This window comes from Oncorhynchus keta, chromosome 11 (genome assembly GCF_023373465.1).
Source record: "Oncorhynchus keta strain PuntledgeMale-10-30-2019 chromosome 11, Oket_V2, whole genome shotgun sequence".
In the NCBI taxonomy this organism is placed as follows: Eukaryota; Metazoa; Chordata; class Actinopteri; order Salmoniformes; family Salmonidae; genus Oncorhynchus; species Oncorhynchus keta.
Genome location: NC_068431.1, coordinates 1354904 through 1378435, shown reverse-complemented (window position 1 = coordinate 1378435; position 23532 = coordinate 1354904). Strand labels below are relative to the sequence as shown.

Below are 23532 nucleotides of genomic sequence, written 5' to 3'. Positions count from 1 at the left end.
GACGTTCTCAACTAACATCAAGGCGGTGTCCCGTTCCTGTAGGTTCATGCTCTACAACATCCGCAGAGTACGACCCTGCCTCACACAGGAAGCGGCGCAGGTCCTAATCCAGGCACTTGTCATCTCCCGTCTTGATTACTGCAACTCGCTGTTGGCTGGGCTCCCTGCCTGTGCCATTAAACCCCTACAACTCATCCAGAACGCCGCAGCCCGTCTGGTGTTCAACCTTCCCAAGTTCTCTCACGTCACCCCGCTCCTCCGCTCTCTCCACTGGCTTCCAGTTGAAGCTCGCATCCGCTACAAGACCATGGTGCTCGCCACGGAGCTGTGAGGGGAACGGCACCTCAGTACCTCCAGGCTCTGATCAGGCCCTACACCCAAACAAGGGCACTGCGTTCATCCACCTCTGGCCTGCTCGCCTCCCTACCACTGAGGAAGTACAGTTCCCGCTCAGCCCAGTCAAAACTGTTCGCTGCTCTGGCCCCCAATGGTGGAACAAACTCCCTCACGACGCCAGGACAGCGGAGTCAATCACCACCTTCCGGAGACACCTGAAACCCCACCTCTTCAAGGAATACCTAGGATAGGGTAAGTAAGGGTAAGTAATCCTTCTCACCCCCCTTTCTCCCCCAACAAGATTTAGATGCAAGTGGCTGTTCCACTGGTTGTCATAAGGTGTATGCACCAATTTGTAAGTCGCTCTGGATAAGAGCGTCTGCTAAATGACTTAAATGTAAATGTAAATGTAATCTAGGGCTGAGTGTTGTTGATGGCTCTATGTAATCTAGGGCTGAGTGTTGTTGATGGCTCTATGTAATCTAGGGTTGAGTGTTGTTGATGGCTCTATGTAATCTAGGGCTGAGTGTTGTTGATGGCTCTATGTAATCTAGGGCTGAGTGTTGTTGATGGCTCTATGTAATCTAGGGTTGAGTGTTGTTGATGGCTCTATGTAATCTAGGGCTGAGTGTTGTTGATGGCTCTATGTAATCTAGGGTTGAGTGTTGTTGATGGCTCTATGTAATCTAGGGTTGAGTGTTGTTGATGGCTCTATGTAATCTAGGGTTGAGTGTTGTTGATGGCTCTATGTAATCTAGGGTTGAGTGTTGTTGATGGCTCTATGTAATCTAGGGCTGAGTGTTGTTGATGGCTCTATGTAATCTAGGGTTGTGTTGTTGATGGCTCTATGTAATCTAGGGTTGAGTGTTGTTGATGGCTCTATGTAATCTAGGGCTGAGTGTTGTTGATGGCTCTATGTAATCTAGGGTTGTGTTGTTGATGGCTCTATGTAATCTAGGGCTGAGTGTTGTTGATGGCTCTATGTAATCTAGGGTTGTGTTGTTGATGGCTCTATGTAATCTAGGGCTGAGTGTTGTTGATGGCTCTATGTAATCTAGGGCTGAGTGTTGTTGATGGCTCTATGTAATCTAGGGCTGAGTGTTGTTGATGGCTCTATGTAATCTAGGGCTGAGTGTTGTTGAGGGCTCTATGTAATCTAGGGCTGAGTGTTGTTGATGGCTCTATGTAATCTAGGGCTGAGTGTTGTTGGTGGCTCTATGTAATCTAGGGCTGAGTGTTGACAGGAATCCATCAGGTCCATTGCTGTCTTTCTCCAGGCCGTACATCAGGATTTTGTAATGACCTGAGGATGCTGCTACCACTCTCACACCTAGCAATATGATTGGACGACAGCAGACAGACCAGCCCCCTTTTCTAGGTTGGGGCTCACACACACACACACACGGAGAGAGAGACACACACACACACACACAGACGGAGACACACACACACAGTTATGAGTGTTGTTGGGTGTTGAACATGTGATGGCCTGCTCTGTACCTCTGTTACTAGGCTCTGACTCACACACCCAGCCATCTGATTGGACCACACTGGACCTGCGCCCTCTCAGACCACAACATGCTTTGGTTTGGGGGTGGGAGGGTGAGCTGGAGGGTTCTGTGGAGGCCTGTGGGAGAATTCAGACCCCTTTACTTAATCTCATTCCTCCCCCGTCGCTCCTCCCCCGTCTCTCCTCCCCCGTCTCTCCTCCCCCGTCTCTCCCCTTCTCTCCTCCCCCTTCTCTCCCCCTTCTCTCCTCCCCGTCGCTCCTCCCCCGTCTCTCCTCCACCGTCTCTCCTCCCCCTTCTCTCCTCCCCCGTCTCTCCTCCCCCTTCTCTCCTCCCCCGTCGCTCCTCCCCCGTCTCTCCTCCCCCTTCTCTCCTCCCCGTCTCTCCTCCCCCGTCTCTCCTCCCCCCGTCTCTCCTCCCCCTTCTCTCCTCCCCCCGTCGCTCCTCCCCTTCTCTCCTCCCCTTCTCTCCTCCCCGTCGCTCCTCCCCCGTCTCTCCTCCCCTTCTCTCCTCCCCTTCTCTCCTCCCCGTCTCTCCTCCCCCTTCTCCCCTCCCCCGTCTCTCCTCCCCCTTCTCTCCTCCCCGTCTCTCCTCCCACCTTCTCTCCTCCCCCCGTCTCTCCTCCCCGTCTCTCCTCCCCGTCGCTCCTCCCCCTTCTCTCCCCCTTCTCTCCTCCCCCGTCTCTCCTCCCCCGTCTCTCCTCCCCATCTCTCCTCCCCCTTCTCTCCTCCCCCTTCTCTCCCCCCATCTCTCCCCCCATCTCTCCTCCCCCTTCTCTCCTCCCCCCTCTCTCCTCCCCCGTCTCTCCTCCCCCGTCGCTCCTCCCCCTTCTCTCCTCCCCCGTCTCTCCTCCCCCTTCTCTCCTCCCCCATCTCTCCTCCCCCTCTCTCCTCCCCCGTCGCTCCTCCCCCTTCTCTCCTCCCCCGTCTCTCCTCCCCGTCTCTCCTCCCCCTTCTCTCCTCCCCCTTCTCTCCTCCCCCTTCTCTCCTCCCCCTTCTCTCCCCCTTCTCTCCTCCCCCTTCTCTCCTCCCCCGTCTCTCCTCCCCCTTCTCTCCTCCCCCGTCTCTCCTCCCCTTCTCTCCTCCCCCATCTCTCCTCCCCCATCTCTCCTCCCCCTTCTCTCCTCCCCCTTCTCTCCTCCCCGTCTCTCCTCCCCCTTCTCTCCCCCTTCTCTCCTCCCCCTTCTCTCCTCCCCGTCTCTCCTCCCCCTTCTCTCCTCCCCCCTCTCTCCTCCCCCCGTCTCTCCTCCCCCCGTCTCTCCTCCCCCCCGTCTCTCCTCCCCGTTTCTCCTCCCCGTCTCTGCTCCCCCTTCTCTCCCCCTTCTCTCCTCCTCCCTTCTCACCCGATTTCTCTCTACATCTGCTATGCATTTTAACCCCCCACACACACACACACACTCCCCCCTCTCCCCATCTCTCGGGGCTGTAGTATATCACTAAGTGTTCTACTTTATCCAAACCAGTGGCAGGTCTCCAGATTCCTGCTTCAACATGTGCCTCTGCCTGTCTCACTGGCCGATATAGACAGACCCTTTAACACAGGAACTAATGCCAAGGCAGCAGCTATTCTTCCTGGGGTTTATTATGGATCCTCATTAGTTCCTGTCAAGACAGCAGCTACTCTTCCTGGGGTTTATTATGGATCCCCATTAGTTCCTGCCAAGGCAGCAGCTACTCTTCCTGGGGTTTATTATGAATCCCCATTAGTTCCTGCCAAGGCAGGAAATGCCTTGTAAATGTAAATGTACTCTTCCTGGGGTTTATTATGGATCCCCATTAGTTCCTGCCAAGGCAGCAGCTACTCTTCCTGGGGTTTATTATGAATCCCCATTAGTTCCTGCCAAGGCAGGAAATGCCTTGTAAATGTAAATGTACTCTTCCTGGGGTTTATTATGGATCCCCATTAGTTCCTGCCAAGGCAGCAGCTACTCTTCCTGGGGTCCAGCTAAATTAAAGCTGATTATACCATTTTAAAACATTACAATACATTCACAGATGTCACAACACACTGTGTGCCCTCAGGCCACTACTCCACCACTACCACTTATCTACAGTACTAAAGCCATGTGTATGTGTGTGTGTAGTGTTTATGTTATCGTGTGTGTGTGTGTGTGTGTGTGTGTGTGTGTGTGTGTGTGTGTGTGTGTGTGTGTGTGTGTGTGTGTGTGTGTGTGTGTGTGTGTGTGTGTGTGTGTGTGTGTGTGTGTGTGCCTATGTGTTGTTTCACAGTCCACAAGGTGTATTTTAACCCCATCAAACACCTTTGGGATGAATTGGAACGTCGACTGCGAGCCAGGCATAATCGCCCAACATCAGTGCCCAACCTCACTAATGGTCTTGTGGCTGAATGGAAGCAAGTCCCTGTAGCAATGTTCCAACATCTAGGGGAAAGCCTTCCCAGAAGAGTGGAGGCTGTTATAGCAGCAATGTTCCAACATCTAGTGGAAAGCCTTCCCTAAAGAGTGGAGGCTGTTATAGCAGCAATGTTCCAACATCTAGTGGAAAGCCTTCCCAGAAGAGTGGAGGCTGTTATAGCATCAATGTTCCTACATCTAGGGGAAAGCCTTCCCAGAAGAGTGGAGGCTGTTATAGCATCAATGTTCCTACATCTAGTGGAAAGCCTTCCCAGAAGAGTGGAGGCTGTTATAGCATCAATGTTCCTACATCTAGGGGAAAGCCTTCCCAGAAGAGAGGAGGCTGTTATAGCAGCAATGTTCCCACATCTAGTGGAAAGCCTTCCCAGAAGAGTGGAGGCTGTTATAGCAGCAATGTTCCAACATCTAGGGAAAGCCTTCCCAGAAGAGAGGAGGCTGTTATAGCAGCAATGTTCCCACATCTAGTGGAAAGCCTTCCCAGAAGAGTGGAGGCTGTTATAGCAGCAATGTTCCAACATCTAGTGAAAAGCCGTCCCAGAAGAGTGGAGGCTGTTATAGCAGCAATGTTCCTACATCTAGTGGAAAGCCTTCCCAGAAGAGTGGAGGCTGTTATAGCAGCAATGTTCCAACATCTAGTAGAAAGTCTTCCCAGAAGAGTGGAGGCTGTTGTAGCAGCAATGTTCGAACATCTATTGGAAAGCCTTCCCAGAAGAGTGGTGGCTGTTATAGCAGCAATGTTCCAACATCTAGTGGAAAGCCTTCCCAGAAGAGTGGAGGTTGTTATAGCAGCAATGTTCCAACATCTAGTGGAAAGTCTTCCCAGAAGAGTGGAGGCTGTTATAGCAGCAATGTTCCAACATCTAGTGGAAAGCCTTCCCAGAAGAGTGGAGGCTGTTATAGCAGCAATGTTCCAACATCTAGTGGAAAGCCTTCCCAAAAGAGTGGAGGCTGTTATAGCAGCAATGTTCCAACATCTAGTGGAAAGCCTTCCCAGAAGAGTGGAGGCTGTTATAGCGGCAATGTTCCAACATCTAGTGGAAAGTCTTCCCAGAAGAGTGGAGGCTGTTATAGCAGCAATGTTCCAACATCTAGTGGAAAGCCTTCCCAGAAGAGTGGAGGCTGTTATAGCAGCAATGTTCCAACATCTAGTGGAAAGCCTTCCCAGAAGAGTGGAGGCTGTTATAGCAGCAATGTTCCAACATCTAGTGGAAAACCTTCCCAGAAGAGTGGTGGCTGTTATAGCAGCAATGTTCCAACATCTAGTGGAAAGCCTTCCCAGAAGAGTGGTGGCTGTTATAGCAGCAATGTTCCAACATCTAGTGGAAAGCCTTCCCAGAAGAGTGGTGGCTGTTATAGCAGCAATGTTCCAACATCTAGTGGAAAGCCTTCCCAGAAGAGTGGAGGCTGTTATAGCAGCAATGTTCCAACATCTAGTGGAAAGCCTTCCCAGAAGAGTGGAGGCTGTTATAGCAGCAATGTTCCAACATCTAGTGGAAAGTCTTCCCAGAAGAGTGGAGGCTGTTATAGCAGCAATGTTCCAACATCTAGTGGAAAGCCTTCCCAGAAGAGTGGAGGCTGTTATAGCAGCAATGTACCAACATCTAGTGGAAAGCCTTCCCAGAAGAGTGGAGGCTGTTATAGCGGCAATGTACCAACATCTAGTGGAAAGCCTTCCCAGAAGAGTGGAGGCTGTTATAGCAGCAATGTACCAACATCTAGTGGAAAGCCTTCCCAGAAGAGTGGAGGCTGTTATAGCAGCAATGTTCCTACATCTAGTGGAAAGCCTTCCCAGAAGAGTGGAGGCTGTTATAGCAGCAATGTTCCTACATCTAGTGGAAAGCCTTCCCAGAAGAGTGGTGGCTGTTATAGCAGCAATGTTCCAACATCTAGTGGAAAGCCTTCCCAGAAGAGTGGAGGTTGTTATAGCAGCAATGTTCCAACATCTAGTGGAAAGCCTTCCCAGAAGAGTGGATGCTGTTATAGCAGCAATGTTCCAACATCTAGTGGAAAGCCTTCCCAGAAGAGTGGAGGTTGTTATAGCAGCAATGTTCCAACATCTAGTGGAAAGCCTTCCCAGAAGAGTGGAGGCTGTTATAGCAGCAATGTTCCTACATCTAGTGGAAAGCCTTCCCAGAAGAGTGGTGGCTGTTATAGCAGCAATGTTCCAACATCTAGTGGAAAGCCTTCCCAGAAGAGTGGAGGTTGTTATAGCAGCAATGTTCCAACATCTAGTGGAAAGCCTTCCCAGAAGAGTGGATGCTGTTATAGCAGCAATGTTCCAACATCTAGTGGAAAGCCTTCCCAGAAGAGTGGAGGCTGTTATAGCAGCAATGTTCCAACATCTAGTGGAAAGCCTTCCCAGAAGAGTGGAGGCTGTTATAGCAGCAATGTTCCAACATCTAGTGGAAAGCCTTCCCAGAAGAGTGGAGGCTGTTATAGCAGCAATGTTCCTACATCTAGTGGAAAGCCTTCCCAGAAGAGTGGTGGCTGTTATAGCAGCAATGTTCCAACATCTAGTGGAAAGCCTTCCCAGAAGAGTGGAGGTTGTTATAGCAGCAATGTTCCAACATCTAGTGGAAAGCCTTCCCAGAAGAGTGGATGCTGTTATAGCAGCAATGTTCCAACATCTAGTGGAAAGCCTTCCCAGAAGAGTGGAGGCTGTTATAGCAGCAATGTTCCAACATCTAGTGGAAAGCCTTCCCAGAAGAGTGGAGGCTGTTATAGCAGCAATGTTCCAACATCTAGTGGAAAGTCTTCCCAGAAGAGTGGAGGCTGTTATAGCAGCAATGTTCCAACATCTAGTGGAAAGCCTTCCCAGAAGAGTGGAGGCTGTTATAGCAGCAATGTACCAACATCTAGTGGAAAGCCTTCCCAGAAGAGTGGAGGCTGTTATAGCGGCAATGTACCAACATCTAGTGGAAAGCCTTCCCAGAAGAGTGGAGGCTGTTATAGCAGCAATGTTCCAACATCTAGTGGAAAGCCTTCCCAGAAGAGTGGAGGCTGTTATAGCAGCAATGTTCCTACATCTAGTGGAAAGCCTTCCCAGAAGAGTGGAGGCTGTTATAGCAGCAATGTTCCTACATCTAGTGGAAAGCCTTCCCAGAAGAGTGGTGGCTGTTATAGCAGCAATGTTCCAACATCTAGTGGAAAGCCTTCCCAGAAGAGTGGAGGTTGTTATAGCAGCAATGTTCCAACATCTAGTGGAAAGCCTTCCCAGAAGAGTGGATGCTGTTATAGCAGCAATGTTCCAACATCTAGTGGAAAGCCTTCCCAGAAGAGTGGAGGTTGTTATAGCAGCAATGTTCTAACATCTAGTGGAAAGCCTTCCCAGAAGAGTGGAGGCTGTTATAGCAGCAATGTTCCTACATCTAGTGGAAAGCCTTCCCAGAAGAGTGGTGGCTGTTATAGCAGCAATGTTCCAACATCTAGTGGAAAGCCTTCCCAGAAGAGTGGAGGTTGTTATAGCAGCAATGTTCCAACATCTAGTGGAAAGCCTTCCCAGAAGAGTGGATGCTGTTATAGCAGCAATGTTCCAACATCTAGTGGAAAGCCTTCCCAGAAGAGTGGAGGCTGTTATAGCAGCAATGTTCCAACATCTAGTGGAAAGCCTTCCCAGAAGAGTGGAGGCTGTTATAGCAGCAATGTTCCAACATCTAGTGGAAAGCCTTCCCAGAAGAGTGGAGGCTGTTATAGCAGCAATGTTCCTACATCTAGTGGAAAGCCTTCCCAGAAGAGTGGTGGCTGTTATAGCAGCAATGTTCCAACATCTAGTGGAAAGCCTTCCCAGAAGAGTGGAGGTTGTTATAGCAGCAATGTTCCAACATCTAGTGGAAAGCCTTCCCAGAAGAGTGGATGCTGTTATAGCAGCAATGTTCCAACATCTAGTGGAAAGCCTTCCCAGAAGAGTGGAGGCTGTTATAGCAGCAATGTTCCAACATCTAGTGGAAAGCCTTCCCAGAAGAGTGGAGGCTGTTATAGCAGCAATGTTCCAACATCTAGTGGAAAGCCTTCCCAGAAGAGTGGAGGCTGTTATAGCAGCAATGTTCCTACATCTAGTGGAAAGCCTTCCCAGAAGAGTGGTGGCTGTTATAGCAGCAATGTTCCAACATCTAGTGGAAAGCCTTCCCAGAAGAGTGGAGGTTGTTATAGCAGCAATGTTCCAACATCTAGTGGAAAGCCTTCCCAGAAGAGTGGATGCTGTTATAGCAGCAATGTTCCAACATCTAGTGGAAAGCCTTCCCAGAAGAGTGGAGGCTGTTATAGCAGCAATGTTCCAACATCTAGTGGAAAGCCTTCCCAGAAGAGTGGACGGATGCCAAGGGTTCCAAGGGTGCTCTCTGGTTCTCTAGACTTCACCGTACAGAGGTTGCTCTCTGGTTCTCTAGACTTCACCGTACAGAGGTTGCTCTCTGGTTCTCTAGACTTCACCGTACAGAGGTTGCTCTCTGGTTCTCTAGACTTCACCGTACAGAGGTTGCTCTCTGGTTCTCTAGACTTCACCGTACAGAGGTTGCTCTCTGGTTCTCTAGACTTCACCGTACAGAGGTTGCTCTCTGGTTCTCTAGACTTCACCGTACAGAGGTTGCTCTCTGGTTCTCTAGACTTCACCGTACAGAGGTTGCTCTCTGGTTCTCTAGACTTCACCGTACAGAGGTTGCTCTCTGGTTCTCTAGACTTCACCGTACAGAGGTTGCTCTCTGGTTCTCTAGACTTCACCAGACAGAGGTTGCTCTCTGGTTCTGTGGACTTCACCAGACAGAGGTTGCTCTCTGGTTCTGTGGACTTCACCAGAAAGAGGTTGCTCTCTGGTTCTGTGGACTTCACCAGACAGAGGTTGCTCTCTGGTTCTGTGGACTTCACCAGACAGAGGTTGCTCTCTGGTTCTGTGGACTTCACCAGACAGAGGTTGCTCTCTGGTTCTGTGGACTTCACCATACAGAGGTTGCTCTCTGGTTCTGTGGACTTCACCAGACAGAGGTTGCTCTCTGGTTCTGTGGACTTCACCAGACAGAGGTTGCTCTGTGGTTCTGTGGACTTCACCAGGCAGAGGTTGCTCTCTGGTTCTGTGGACTTCACCGTACAGAGGTTGCTCTCTGGTTCTCTAGACTTCACCGTACAGAGGTTGCTCTCTGGTTCTCTAGACTTCACCGTACAGAGGTTGCTCTCTGGTTCTCTAGACTTCACCAGACAGAGGTTGCTCTGTGGTTCTGTGGACTTCACCAGACAGAGGTTGCTCTCTGGTTCTGTGGACTTCACCAGACAGAGGTTGCTCTCTGGTTCTGTGGACTTCACCAGACAGAGGTTGCTCTCTGGTTCTGTGGACTTCACCAGACAGAGGTTGCTCTCTGGTTCTGTGGACTTCACCAGACAGAGGTTGCTCTCTGGTTCTGTGGACTTCACCAGACAGAGGTTGCTCTCTGGTTCTGTGGACTTCACCAGACAGAGGTTGCTCTCTGGTTCTGTGGACTTCACCATACAGAGGTTGCTCTCTGGTTCTGTGGACTTCACCAGACAGAGGTTGCTCTGTGGTTCTGTGGACTTCACCAGACAGAGGTTGCTCTCTGGTTCTGTGGACTTCATTGTACAGAGGTTGCTCTCTGCTTCTGTGGACTTCACCAGACAGAGGTTGCTCTCTGGTTCTGTGTACTTCACCAGACAGAGGTTGCTCTCTGGTTCTGTGGACTTCACCAGACAGAGGTTGCTCTCTGGTTCTGTGGACTTCACCAGACAGAGGTTGCTCTGTGGTTCTGTGGACTTCACCAGGCAGAGGTTGCTCTCTGGTTCTGTGGACTTCACCAGACAGAGGTTGCTCTCTGGTTCTGTGGACTTCACCAGACAGAGGTTGCTCTCTGGTTCTGTGGACTTCACCAGACAGAGGTTGCTCTCTGGTTCTGTGGACTTCACCAGACAGAGGTTGCTCTCTGGTTCTGTGGACTTCACCAGACAGAGGTTGCTCTCTGGTTCTCTAGACTTCACCAGACAGAGGTTGCTCTCTGGTTCTGTGGACTTCACCAGGCAGATGTTTCTCTCCTCTTTCTTGCATTTTATACCGACTGGCATGAGGGTTTGTGCATCGCAGCGTTAGTTGTTTGTCATAGCCTTCCAGAGGGATTGGGACGTGTAGAAAACACTGATGATAGCACACAGCATGTTCGTGGGAGATTTGTGTGTATGTACTTTTGTTTCCGTGAGTCTAGGAAATGTGGGTCAGTGGGTGAGTAGTCAGTGTAGCTGTCTGTCTGTGTGTGTGTGTGTGTGCTCGTACATGTGAGCGTGAGCCTATATGCCTCTTTCTGTCTGTGTGTTAGACAGTGTTAGAGTGGGGAGGAGCAGTAGCCTTGCACTCAGAGGAGCTAGCTGCCTGGAATAGCTGTGCTGCCATGTGATTCCTCAAGGTTCTATTTTAGAACAGCGCTGGTCTCTACACCACCAGCACTCCCACTGGAGGAGTTAACAGATATACCTACTAATCAATCTACTATGCTCTCTGTCCGTCTCTCTTCCTTTCTCTCTCTCACTCTTACACTCTTTCTCTCTCTCTCTCTCTCTCTCTCCGTCCTCTCTTTCAAGTATAACTCCTGGCGGTTGGTTGTGAGTGAGTAAATGCTTCCCTTCTGTTAATCTGTGTATTAAGGAGCTTCTTCTGCTAACCTGTGTGTTTAGGAACTTCAGAATAGTCACTACATGGTTGTAGTCCATGCTGTTACAGAGCTGTAGTTCATGGTGTGACAGGGCTGTAGTCCATGGTGTGACAGAGCTGTAGTCCATGGTGTGACAGAGCTGTAGTCCATGGTGTGACAGAGCTGTAGTCCATGGTGTGACAGAGCTGTAGTCCATGGTGTGACAGAGCTGTAGTCCATGGTGTGACAGAGCTGTAGTCCATGGTGTGACAGGGCTGTAGTCCATGGTGTGACAGAGCTGTAGTCCATGGTGTGACAGAGCTGTAGTCCATGGTGTGACAGAGCTGTAGTCCATGGTGTGACAGAGCTGTAGTCCATGGTGTTACAGAGCTGTAGTCCATAGTGTTACAGAGCTGTAGTCCATGGTGTGACAGAGCTGTAGTCCATGGTGTGACAGAGCTGTAGTCCATGGTGTGACAGAGCTGTAGTCCATGGTGTGACAGAGCTGTAGTCCATGGTGTGACAGAGCTGTAGTCCATGGTGTTGCAGAGCTGTAGTCCATGGTGTGACAGAGCTGTAGTCCATGGTGTGACAGAGCTGTAGTCCATGGTGTGACAGAGCTGTAGTCCATGGTGTGACAGAGCTGTAGTCCATGGTGTGACAGAGCTGTAGTCCATGGTGTGACAGAGCTGTAGTCCATAGTATGACAGAGCTGAAGTCCATGGTGTGACAGAGCTGTAGTCCATGGTGTGACAGAGCTGTAGTCCATAGTGTGACAGAGCTGAAGTCCATGGTGTTACAGAGCTGTAGTCCATAGTATGACAGAGCTGAAGTCCATGGTGTTACAGAGCTGTAGTCCATAGTATGACAGAGCTGTAGTCCATGGTGTTACAGAGCTTGTAGTCCATAGTATGACAGAGCTGAAGTCCATGGTGTTACAGAGCTGTAGTCCATAGTATGACAGAGCTGTAGTCCATAGTGTGACAGAGCTGTAGTCCATGGTGTGACAGAGCTGTAGTCCATGGTGTGACAGAGCTGTAGTCCATAGTGTGACAGAGCTGTAGTCCATGGTGTGACAGAGCTGTAGTCCATGGTGTGACAGAGCTGTAGTCCATGGTGTGACAGGGCTGTAGTCCATGGTGTGACAGAGCTGTAGTCCATGGTGTGACAGAGCTGTAGTCCATGGTGTGACAGAGCTGAAGTCCATGGTGTGACAGAGCTGTAGTCCATGGTGTGACAGAGCTGTAGTCCATAGTGTGACAGAGCTGAAGTCCATGGTGTGACAGAGCTGTAGTCCATGGTGTGACAGAGCTGAAGTCCATGGTGTGACAGAGCTGTAGTCCATGGTGTGACAGAGCTGTAGTCCATAGTATGACAGAGCTGAAGTCCATGGTGTGACAGAGCTGTAGTCCATGGTGTGACAGAGCTGTAGTCCATGGTGTGACAGAGCTGTAGTCCATGGTGTGACAGAGCTTGTAGTCCATGGTGTGACAGAGCTGTAGTCCATGGTGTGACAGAGCTGTAGTCCATGGTGTGACAGAGCTGAAGTCCATGGTGTGACAGAGCTTGTAGTCCATGGTGTTACAGAGCTTGTAGTCCATGGTGTTACAGAGCTGTAGTCCATGGTGTTACAGAGCTGTAGTCCATGGTGTTACAGAGCTTGTAGTCCATAGTGTTACAGAGCTTGTAGTCCATGGTGTTACAGAGCTGTAGTCCATGGTATGACAGAGCTGAAGTCCATGGTGTGACAGAGCTTGTAGTCCATGGTGTGACAGAGCTGTAGTCCATGGTGTTACAGAGCTGTAGTCCATGGTGTTACAGAGCTGTAGTCCATGGTGTTACAGAGCTGTAGTCCATGGTGTTACAGAGCTGTAGTCCATGGTGTGACAGAGCTGTAGTCCATGGTGTGACAGAGCTTGTAGTCCATGGTGTGACAGAGCTGTAGTCCATGGTGTGACAGAGCTTGTAGTCCATGGTGTGACAGAGCTTGTAGTCCATGGTGTTACAGAGCTTGTAGTCCATGGTGTGACAGAGCTGTAGTCCATGGTGTGACAGAGCTGTAGTCCATGGTGTTACAGAGCTGTAGTCCATGGTGTGACAGAGCTGTAGTCCATGGTGTGACAGAGCTTGTAGTCCATGGTGTGACAGAGCTGTAGTCCATGGTGTGACAGAGCTTGTAGTCCATGGTGTGACAGAGCTTGTAGTCCATGGTGTTACAGAGCTTGTAGTCCATGGTGTTACAGAGCTTGTAGTCCATGGTGTGACAGAGCTTGTAGTCCATGGTGTGACAGAGCTGTAGTCCATGGTGTGACAGAGCTGTAGTCCATGGTGTGACAGAGCTGTAGTCCATGGTGTGGCAGAGCTGTAGTCCATGGTGTGACAGAGCTGTAGTCCATAGTATGACAGAGCTGAAGTCCATGGTGTGACAGAGCTGTAGTCCATAGTATGACAGAGCTGAAGTCCATGGTGTGACAGAGCTGTAGTCCATAGTATGACAGAGCTGTAGTCCATAGTGTGACAGAGCTGTAGTCCATGGTGTGACAGAGCTGAAGTCCATGGTGTTACAGAGCTGTAGTCCATAGTATGACAGAGCTGAAGTCCATGGTGTGACAGAGCTGTAGTCCATAGTATGACAGAGCTGTAGTCCATAGTGTGACAGAGCTGTAGTCCATGGTGTGACAGAGCTGAAGTCCATGGTGTGACAGAGCTTGTAGTCCATGGTGTTACAGAGCTGTAGTCCATGGTGTTACAGAGCTGTAGTCCATGGTGTTACAGAGCTGTAGTCCACGGTGTTACAGAGCTGTAGTCCATAGTGTGACAGAGCTTGTAGTCCATGGTGTGACAGAGCTTGTAGTCCATGGTGTGACAGAGCTTGTAGTCCATGGTGTGACAGAGCTTGTAGTCCATGGTGTTACAGAGCTTGTAGTCCATGGTGTGACAGAGCTTGTAGTCCATGGTGTTACAGAGCTTGTAGTCCATGGTGTGACAGAGCTTGTAGTCCATGGTGTTACAGAGCTTGTAGTCCATGGTGTGACAGAGCTTGTAGTCCATGGTGTTACAGAGCTTGTAGTCCATGGTGTGACAGAGCTTGTAGTCCATGGTGTTACAGAGCTTGTAGTCCATGGTGTGACAGAGCTGTAGTCCATGGTGTTACAGAGCTTGTAGTCCATGGTGTGACAGAGCTTGTAGTCCATGGTGTGAAAGAGCTTGTAGTCCATGGTGTGACAGGGCTGTAGTCCATGGTGTGACAGAGCTTGTAGTCCATGGTGTTACAGAGCTTGTAGTCCATGGTGTTACAGAGCTTGTAGTCCATGGTGTGACAGAGCTTGTAGTCCATAGTGTTACAGAGCTGTAGTCTATAGTATGACAGAGCTGTAGTCCATGGTGTGACAGAGCTGTAGTCCATAGTGTGACAGAGCTGTAGTCCATGGTGTGACAGAGCTGTAGTCCATGGTGTGACAGAGCTTGTAGTCCATGGTGTGACAGAGCTGTAGTCCATAGTGTGACAGAGCTGTAGTCCATAGTATGACAGAGCTGAAGTCCATGGTGTGACAGAGCTGTAGTCCATAGTATGACAGAGCTGTAGTCCATAGTGTGACAGAGCTGTAGTCCATGGTGTGACAGAGCTGAAGTCCATGGTGTTACAGAGCTGTAGTCCATAGTATGACAGAGCTGTAGTCCATAGTATGACAGAGCTGTAGTCCATAGTATGACAGAGCTGAAGTCCATGGTGTGACAGAGCTGAAGTCCATGGTGTTACAGAGCTGTAGTCCATAGTGTTACAGAGCTAATAATAATAATAATCCATGCCATTTAGCAGAGCTTTAGTCCAAAGCGACTTACAGTCATGTGTGCATACATTCTACGTATGGGTGGTGTGACCCACTACCCTGGCGTTACAAGCGCCATGCTCTACCAACTGAGCTACAGAAGGACCACAGAGAGCTGTAGTCCATAGTGTTACAGAGCTGTAGTCCATGGTGTTACAGAGCTGTAGTCCATAGTGTTACAGAGCTGTAGTCCATGGTGTGACAGATCTGTAGTCCATGGTGTGACAGAGCTTGTAGTCCATGGTGTGACAGAGCTGTAGTCCATGGTGTGACAGAGCTTGTAGTCCATGGTGTGACAGAGCTTGTAGTCCATGGTGTTACAGAGCTTGTAGTCCATGGTGTTACAGAGCTTGTAGTCCATGGTGTGACAGAGCTTGTAGTCCATGGTGTGACAGAGCTTGTAGTCCATAGTGTGACAGAGCTTGTAGTCCATGGTGTGACAGAGCTTGTAGTCCATGGTGTGACAGAGCTGAAGTCCATGGTGTGACAGAGCTTGTAGTCCATGGTGTTACAGAGCTTGTAGTCCATGGTGTTACAGAGCTGTCATAATATAACATGTGTTAGGCTGTGGTCCTGGTGATAGCTGTTAATTCGGGGTAAGGTCGTTCAGTTCATATTCCACAAACGCGTGTGTGTGTGTGTGTGTGTGTGTGTTTGTGTGTGTGTGTGTGTGTGCGTGTTATGCTGTAAGAGTTTTGTGATTACTAATACTTGGTATTTTAATATCTATTATGGGTGTAATCTGTTTTTAATGGTCTTTAAGATGAGTAGAACCCTGATATCAGCTTGCACATGATAATCACACAACAACGTGACCTCTGAATTTACATTCAAGTGATTGGTTGTCTAGCAGTCACACTGTATGTAGGGTGTGTATTGGGTACTGTATGTAGGGTGTGTGTGTATTGTGTACTGTATGTAGGGTGTGTACGGTGGGGTGTGTGTATTGGGTACTGTATGTATGGTGTGTATGGTGGGGTGTGTGTATTGTGTACTATATGTATGGTGTGTATGGTGGGGTGTGTGTATTGTGTACTATATGTATGGTGTGTATGGTGGGGTGTGTGTATTGGGTACTGTATGTATGGTGTGTATGGTGGGGTGTGTGTATTGGGTACTGTATGTATGGTGTGTATGGTGGGGTGTGTGTATTGGGTACTGTATGTATGGTGTGTATGGTGGGGTGTGTGTATTGTGTACTATATGTATGGTGTGTATGGTGGGGTGTGTGTATTGGGTACTGTATGTATGGTGTGTACGGTGGGGTGTGTGTATTGGGTACTGTATGTATGGTGTGTATGGTGGGGTGTGTGTATTGGGTACTGTATGTAGGGTGTGTACGGTGGGGTGTGTGTATTGGGTACTGTATGATGCAGTGGAGGCTGGTGAGGGGAGGACGACTCATAATAACGACTGGAATGGAGTGTCTGATGTATTTGAGACCATTCCACCCATTCCACCCATTCCACTCCAGTCATTACCGCGAGCCCCATCCTCCATTCCACCCATTCCACTCCAGTCATTACCACGAGCCCCGTCCTCCATTCCACCCATTCCACTCCAGTCATTACCGCGAGCCCCGTCCTCCATTCCACCCATTCCACTCCAGTCATTACCACGAGCCCCGTCCTCCATTCCACCCATTCCACTCCAGTCATTACCACGAGCCCCGTCCTCCATTCCACCCATTCCACTCCAGTCATTACCACGAGCCCCATCCTCCATTCCACCCATTCCACTCCAGTCATTACCACGAGCCCCGTCCTCCATTCCACCCATTCCACTCCAGTCATTACCACGAGCCCCGTCCTCCATTCCACCCATTCCACTCCAGTCATTACCACGAGCCCGTCCTCCATTCCACCCATTCCACTCCAGTCATTACCACGAGCCCCCTCCTCCATTCCACCCATTCCACTCCAGTCATTACCACGAGCCCCGTCCTCCATTCCACCCATTCCACTCCAGTCATTACCACGAGCCCCATCCTCCATTCCACCCATTCCACTCCAGTCATTACCACGAGCCCCGTCCTCCATTCCACCCATTCCACTCCAGTCATTACCACGAGCCCCGTCCTCCATTCCACCCATTCCACTCCAGTCATTACCACGAGCCTCGTCCTCCATTCCACCCATTCCACTCCAGTCATTACCTCGAGCCCCGTCCTCCATTCCACCCATTCCACTCCAGTCATTACCACGAGCCCCGTCCTCCATTCCACCCATTCCACTCCAGTCATTACCTCGAGCCCCGTCCTCCATTCCACCCATTCCACTCCAGTCATTACCACGAGCCCCGTCCTCCATTCCACCCATTCCACTCCAGTCATTACCACGAGCCCCGTCCTCCATTCCACTCCAGTCATTACCACGAGCCCCGTCCTCCATTCCACCCATTCCACTCCAGTCATTACCACGAGCCCCGTCCTCCATTCCACCCATTCCACTCCAGTCATTACCACGAGCCCCGTCCTCCATTCCACCTATTCCACTCCAGTCATTACCACGAGCCCCGTCCTCCATTCCACCCATTCCACTCCAGTCATTACCACGAGCCCCGTCCTCCATTCCACCCATTCCACTCCAGTCATTACCACGAGCCCCGTCCTCCCCAATGAAGATGCCACCAACCTCCTGTGGTATGTAGGATGTGTAGTGGGTACAGTATGTAGGGGTGTATTGGGTACAGTGTGTAGGGATGTATTGGGTACAGCATGTAGGGTGTGTAGTGGGTACAGTATGAAGGTTGTGTATTGGGCACAGTGTGTAGGGGTGTATTGGGTACAGTATGTAGGGTGTGTAGTGGGTACAGTATGTAGGGTGTGTATTGGGCACAGTGTGTAGAGGTGTACTGGGTACAGTATGTAGGGTGTGTAGTGGGTACAGTATTTAGGGTGTGTATTGGGTACAGTATGTAGGGTGTGTAGTGGGTACAGTATGTAGGGTGTGTAGTGGGTACAGTATGTAGGGGGTGTAGTGGGTACAGTATGTAGGGTGTGTAGTGGGTACAGTATGTAGGGTGTGTAGTGGGTACAGTATGAAGGTTGTGTATTGGGTACAGTATGTAGGGTGTGTATTGGGTACAGCATGTAGGGGGTGTAGTGGGTACAGTATGTAGGGTGTGTAGTGGGTACAGTATGAAGGGTGTGTAGTGGGTACAGTATGTAGGGTGTGTAGTGGGTACAGTATGAAGGGTGTGTAGTGGGTAAAGTATGTTACATTTACATTTAAGTTATTTAGCAGACGCTCTTATCCAGAGCGACTTACAAATTGGTGCATTCACCTTATGACATCCAGTGGAACAGTCACTTTACAATAGTGCATCTAAATCTTAAAGGGGGGGGGGGGGTGAGAAGGATTACTTATCCTATCCTAGGTATTCCTTAAAGAGGTGGGGTTTCAGGTGTCTCCAGAAGGTGGTGATTGACTCCGCTGTCCTGGCGTCGTGAGGGAGTTTGTTCCACCATTGGGGGCCAGAGCAGCGAACAGTTTTGACTGGGCTGAGCGGGAACTGTACTTCCTCAGTGGTAGGGAGGCGAGCAGGCCAGAGGTGGATGAACGCAGTGCCCTTGTTTGGGTGTAGGGCCTGATCAGAGCCTGGAGGTACTGAGGTGCCGTTCCCCTCACAGCTCCGTAGGCAAGCACCATGGTCTTGTAGCGGATGCGAGCTTCAACTGGAAGCCAGTGGAGAGAGCGGAGGAGCGGGGTGACGTGAGAGAACTTGGGAAGGTTGAACACCAGACGGGCTGCGGCGTTCTGGATGAGTTGTAGGGGTTTAATGGCACAGGCAGGGAGCCCAGCCAACAGCGAGTTGCAGTAATCCAGACGGGAGATGACAAGTGCCTGGATTAGGACCTGCGCCGTTTCCTGTGTGAGGCAGGGTCGTACTCTGCGGATGTTGTAGAGCATGAACCTACAGGAACGGGCCACCGCCTTGATGTTAGTTGAGAACGACAGGGTGTTGTCCAGGATCACGCCAAGGATCTTAGCGCTCTGGGAGGAGGACACAATGGAGTTGTCAACCGTGATGGCGAGATCATGGAACGGGCAGTCCTTCCCGGGAGGAAGAGCAGCTCCGTCTTGCCGAGGTTCAGCTTGAGGTGGTGATCCGTCATCCACACTGATATGTCTGCCAGACATGCAGAGATGCGATTCGCCACCTGGTCATCAGAAGGGGGAAAGGAGAAGATTAATTGTGTGTCGTCTGCATAGCAATGATAGGAGAGACCATGTGAGGTTATGACAGAGCCAAGTGACTTGGTGTATAGCGAGAATAGGAGAGGGCCTAGAACAGAGCCCTGGGGGACACCAGTGGTGAGAGCGCGTGGTGAGGAGACAGATTCTCGCCACGCCACCTGGTAGGAGCGACCTGTCAGGTAGGACGCAATCCAAGCGTGGGCCGCGCCGGAGATGCCCAACTCGGAGAGGGTGGAGAGGAGGATCTGATGGTTCACAGTATCGAAGGCAGCCGATAGGTCTAGAAGGATGAGAGCAGAGGAGAGAGAGTTAGCTTTAGCGGTGCGGAGCGCCTCCATGATACAGAGAAGAGCAGTCTCAGTTGAATGACTAGTCTTGAAACCTGACTGATTTGGATCAAGAAGGTCATTCTGAGAGAGATAGCGGGAGAGCTGGCCAAGGACGGCACGTTCAAGTGTTTTGGAGAGAAAAGAAAGAAGGGATACTGGTCTGTAGTTGTTGACATCGGAGGGATCGAGTGTAGGTTTTTTCAGAAGGGGTGAAACTCTCGCTCTCTTGAAGACGGAAGGGACGTAGCCAGCGGTCAGGGATGAGTTGATGAGCAAGGTGAGGTAAGGGAGAAGGTCTCCGGAAATGGTCTGGAGAAGAGAGGAGGGGATAGGGTCAAGCGGGCAGGTTGTTGGGCGGCCGGCCGTCACAAGACGCGAGATTTCATCTGGAGAGAGAGGGGAGAAAGAGGTCAGAGCACAGGGTAGGGCAGTGTGAGCAGAACCAGCGGTGTCGTTTGACTTGTATGTATGGTGTGTAGTGGGTACAGTATGTATGGTGTGTAGTGGGTACAGTATGTATGGTGTGTAGTGGGTACAGTATGTAGGGGGTGTAGTGGGTACAGTATGTATGGTGTGTATGGTGGGGTGTGTGTATTGGGTACTGTATGTAGGGTGTGTACGGTGGGGTGTGTGTATTGTGTACTGTATGTAGCAGTGGAGGCTGGTGAGGGGAGGAGGACTCATAATAACGACTGGAATGGAGTGTCTGATGTATTTGAGACCATTCCACCCATTCCACTCCAGTCATTACCACGAGCCCCGTACTCCATTCCACCCATTCCACTCCAGTCATTACCACGAGCCCCATCCTCCATTCCACCCATTCCACTCCAGTCATTACCACGAGCCCCGTCCTCCATTCCACCCATTCCACTCCAGTCATTACCACAAGCCCCGTCCTCCATTCCACCCATTCCACTCCAGTCATTACCATGAGCACCGTCCTCCATTCCACCTATTCCACTCCAGTCATTACCACGAGCCCCGTCCTCCATTCCACCCATTCCACTCCAGTCATTACCACGAGCCCCGTCCTCCATTCCACCCATTCCACTCCAGTCATTACCACGAGCCCCGTCCTCCATTCCACCCATTCCACTCCAGTCATTACCACGAGCCCCGTCCTCCATTCCACCCATTCCACTCCAGTCATTACCACGAGCCCCATCCTCCATTCCACCCATTCCACTCCAGTCATTACCACGAGCCCCGTCCTCCATTCCACCCATTCCACTCCAGTCATTACCACAAGCCCCGTCCTCCATTCCACCCATTCCACTCCAGTCATTACCATGAGCACCGTCCTCCATTCCACCTATTCCACTCCAGTCATTACCACGAGCCCCGTCCTCCATTCCACCCATTCCACTCCAGTCATTACCACGAGCCCCGTCCTCCATTCCACCCATTCCACTCCAGTCATTACCACGAGCCCCGTCCTCCATTCCACCCATTCCACTCCAGTCATTACCACGAGCCCCGTCCTCCATTCCACCCATTCCACTCCAGTCATTACCACGAACCCCATCCTCCATTCCACCCATTCCACTCCAGTCATTACCACGAGCCCCGTCCTCCATTCCACCCATTCCACTCCATTCCAGCCCCGTCCTCCATTCCACCCATTCCACTCCAGTCATTACCACGAGCCCCGTCCTCCATTCCACCCATTCCACTCCAGTCATTACCACGAGCCCCGTCCTCCATTCCACCCATTCCACTCCAGTCATGACCACGAGCCCCGTCCTCCATTCCACCCATTCCACTCAGTCATTACCACGAGCCCCATCCTCCATTCCACCCATTCCACTCCAGTCATTACCACGAGCCCGTCCTCCATTCCACCCATTCCACTCCAGTCATTACCACGAGCCCCGTCCTCCATTCCACCCATTTCCAGTCATTACCACGAGCCCCGTCCTCCATTCCACCCATTCCACTCCAGTCATTACCACGAGCCCCGTCCTCCATTCCACCCATTCCACTCCAGTCATTACCACGAGCCCCGTCCTCCATTCCACCCATTCCACTCCAGTCATTACCCGAGTCCTCCATTCCACCCATTCCACTCCAGTCATGACCACGAGCCCCGTCCTCCATTCCACCCATTCCACTCCAGTCATTACCACGAGCCCGTCCTCCATTCCACCAATTCCACTCCAGTCATTACCACGAGCCCCGTCCTCCATTCCACCCATTCCACTCCAGTCATTACCACGAGCCCCGTCCTCCATTCCACCCATTCCACTCCAGTCATTACCACGAGCCCCGTCCTCCATTCCACCCATTCCACTCCAGTCATTACCACGAGCCCCGTCCTCCATTCCACCCATTCCACTCCAGTCATTACCACGAGCCCCGTCCTCCATTCCACCCATTCCACTCCAGTCATTACCACGAGCCCCGTCCTCCATTCCACCCATTCCACTCCAGTCATTACCACGAGCCCCGTCCTCCATTCCACCCATTCCACTCCAGTCATTACCACGAGCCCGTCCTCCATTCCACCAATTCCACTCCAGTCATTACCACGAGCCCCGTCCTCCATTCCACCCATTCCACTCCAGTCATTACCACGAGCCCCGTCCTCCATTCCACCCATTCCACTCCAGTCATTACCACGAGCCCCGTCCTCCATTCCACCCATTCCACTCCAGTCATTACCACGAGCCCGTCCTCCATTCCACCCATTCCACTCCAGTCATTACCACGAGCCCGTCCTCCATTCCACCCATTCCACTCCAGTCATTACGAGTGTTATTATTACCAGTTTAAATGAGTTGTATTGTTATTACCAGTTTAAATGAGTTGTGTTATTATTACCAGTTTAAATGAGTTGTGTTATTATTACCAGTTTAAATGAGTTGTGTTATTGTGTTATTATTACCAGTTTAAATGAGTTGTGTTATTATTACCAGTTTAAATGAGTTGTGTTATTATTACCAGTTTAAATGAGTTGTGTTATTGTGTTATTATTACCAGTTTAAATGAGTTGTGTTATTATTACCAGTTTAAATGAGTTGTGTTATTATTACCAGTTTAAATGAGTTGTGTTGTTATTACCAGTTTAAATGAGTTGTGTTATTATTACCAGTTTAAATGAGTTGTGTTATTATTACCAGTTTAAATGAGTTGTGTTATTGTGTTATTATTACCAGTTTAAATGAGTTGTGTTATTATTACCAGTTTAAATGAGTTGTGTTATTATTACCAGTTTAAATGAGTTGTGTTATTGTGTTATTATTACCAGTTTAAATGAGTTGTGTTATTGTGTTGTTATTACCAGTTTAAATGAGTTGTGTTATTGTGTTGTTAATACCAGTTTAAATGAGTTGTGTTATTATTACCAGTTTAAATGAGTTGTGTTGTTATTACCAGTTTAAATGAGTTGTGTTATTATTACCAGTTTAAATGAGTTGTGTTATTATTACCAGTTTAAATGAGTTGTGTTGTTATTACCAGTTTAAATGAGTTGTGTTGTTATTACCAGTTTAAATGAGTTGTGTTATTATTACCAGTTTAAATGAGTTGTGTTGTTATTACCAGTTTAAATGAGTTGTGTTGTTATTACCAGTTTAAATGAGTTGTGTTATTATTACCAGTTTAAACGAGTTGTGTTATTATTACCAGTTTAAATGAGTTGTGTTATTATTACCAGTTTAAATGAGTTGTGTTGTTATTACCAGTTTAAATGAGTTGTGTTGTTATTACCAGTTTAAATGAGTTGTGTTATTATTACCAGTTTAAATGAGTTGTGTTGTTATTACCAGTTTAAATGAGTTGTGTTGTTATTACCAGTTTAAATGAGTTGTGTTATTGTGTTATTATTACCAGTTTAAATGAGTTGCAACAACACACCGCAACACACCACAACACATCATAACGCAACACCGGGGGCAATCATATAAACAACTTGCACAAGTCCTATTTAAAGTAGTTTTTCTCAGATTTGACTGGATGCCAAGTGCCTCCACTGATATCAGGAGATCATAACAACAAGAACGTTCTGAAGATGCTTTACATTGTACATCCATTGTACATCCTGTCACTTCCTCTCTGTTTACATCTGTACGATGTCCTGTCACTTCCACTTCCTCTCTGTTTACATCTGTACGTTGTCCTGTCACTTCCTCTTCCTCTCTGTTTACATCTGTACGTTGTCCTGTCACTTCCTCTCTGTTTACATCTGTACGATGTCCTGTCACTTCCTCTCTGTTTACATCTGTACGTTGTCCTGTCACTTCCTCTCTGTTTACATCTGTACGTTGTCCTGTCACTTCCTCTTCCTCTCTGTTTACATCTGTACGTTGTCCTGTCACTTCCTCTCTGTTTACAT

At 49.6% G+C, this 23532-nt stretch overlaps 1 protein-coding gene across 26 annotated transcripts in view; it reads left to right on the top strand.

Annotated features, from left to right (window-relative positions):
• Window positions 1-10653: 10653 nt before the first annotated feature.
• Window positions 10654-23532, top strand: part of LOC118379924 (high affinity cationic amino acid transporter 1-like) — a 77052-nt gene continuing 64173 nt past the window's right edge. For all 26 annotated transcript variants that reach the window (XM_052529028.1, XM_052529024.1, XM_052529005.1 and 23 more), the window contains exon 1: window positions 10654-10813. The gene's annotated coding sequence lies outside the window, so the exon portion shown is untranslated. The remainder of the gene's footprint in view (window positions 10814-23532) is intronic.